The sequence below is a fragment of the Euleptes europaea genome, chromosome 11 (genome assembly GCF_029931775.1).
Source record: "Euleptes europaea isolate rEulEur1 chromosome 11, rEulEur1.hap1, whole genome shotgun sequence".
Taxonomy (NCBI): domain Eukaryota; kingdom Metazoa; phylum Chordata; class Lepidosauria; order Squamata; family Sphaerodactylidae; genus Euleptes; species Euleptes europaea.
The window spans coordinates 45,947,369-45,949,289 of NC_079322.1; positions in this window are offsets into that span (position 1 = coordinate 45,947,369).

Here is a 1,921-nt window from a genome sequence, read left to right on the forward strand (position 1 = left end):
GTTGATTCTGGTTAGGACAACAGAGCAAGTTTAATTATTGGAAATTTCCTTTCCATTCATGTTGTATGTTGTAAAAAAGAAAGAAAGAGAGAAACATTGTTAATCTGGGAAGGGAATACTAACTGCATTTTATCCCTTTATTAAATAATGTAATAATAGTAATACAAGCAAATACATTGTTTGTTTTTTAGAAAGTGAGGAGATGTTCCTGCCTGCATCAGAGCTCACTCCAATTTGAGGATTGTGTAAAGGAGACATTCTCCACACCCACCACACTGTCACAGGTATGGCTTGTTCCAAGCATTCACGCGGTCCTGGCGGCCACTGCAAATCCCGGTTCCCCGATCCAGAATGGGTTTAAATGTATGATGGGTAAATCACCATGCATGTGTATTAAGTCCAGCTAGGGCACTGCATGATTTCTGCTGGAGTGCTGGTTGCAGGATACGTGACACGTCTTGAATGAGGGGTGTCAGACACAAGAAGCACATTTTTAAACTTCTGTTATGAATGTATCTCGCGCTGTGTGTGTAGTCCATTCTCCTTGCAGTTGATAGATCACAATGGGTAGCCATGTTAGTCTGTCTGTAGCAGTAAAAAAGAACGAGTCCAGTAGCACCTTAAAGACTCACAAAATTTCTGGCCGGATATGAGCTTTTGTGAGTAACAGCTCATTTCTTCAGATACAGCTAGAATGTGAGTCCATCTTTCCTTCTCTACTTAAGGACAGATGGACTCACATTCTAGCTGTATCTGAAGAAGTGAGCTGGGACTCATGAAAGCTCATACCCGGCCAGAAATTTTGTGAGTCTTTAAGGTGCTACCGGACTCTTGCTCTTTTCTCCTTGCAGTTGAGATTGCCACATTCCTTATTACAACGACGTCTATGATTTATGTATTTAGAAATATTCATGGAATATTTCACACCATAACTGTGAAAAGCAACTGGAATAGACAAGAATGGACTATTCTAACAAACTACTGCTAAGATGTCATTTCATAAGTCCTCACAATTTGATTCTTATTATGGTACTCCAGTGGCAGCCCTACATGCAATGGTAATGCCCTAACATAGTTTTACAATCCCATTCCTACAAACCATTAAGAACATACGAATGTAAGAAATGCCCTGCTGGATGAGACCAGTGGTCCATCTAGTCCAGCATCCTGTCTCATACAGTGCCCAGCCAGTTCCTCTGGAGGTCCAACAACAGGACATACAGTTTGAGGCCTTCCCCTAACGTCGCCTCCTGGCGCTGGTGTTCAGAGGCCTACTGCCTCTGGGTGTGGAGGTTTCCATCAGTCACCATGGCTAGTAGCCACTAATAGACCTATCCTTCATGAATTTGTCTAATCCCCCTTTACAGCTATCCATGCCTGTGGACATCACTACATTCTCTGGCTGAAAATTCCATATTTTAATCACTTGTTGTGTAAAGAAGTATTTCCTTTTGTCCGTCCTGAATCTACTGCCCATCAGCTCCACTGGATGCCCTTGAGTTCTAGTATTTTGGGAGAGCAAGAAAAAGTTCTCTTTGTCAACTCTGTCTATCCTGTGCATAATTTTATAGACCTCTTTAATGTCCCCTCTTAGTTGTTTATTTTCTAAACTGAACAGTCCTAGACCCCCCTAGTCATCCACCCCCCAGTCATCTTGATTGCCCTCTTCTGTACTTTGTACAGCTCTGTGATGTCCATTTTGAGATACAGGGACCAGACTGCACATATGCATCCATCCAACAATAGAGAAATTGTGTGATCCCCATCTCAATATACTTACAAATGTTTAAGTAATCTGTTGCATCTAAATGCAGGTTACCTCTGGATAACTGGGCTGGAAATTACAGAATGTGATAAACTATGTTGATAAAATATGGGTTTTATATTTGGATAGGTTTTCTGCAAATGGTCTGGTAAAATG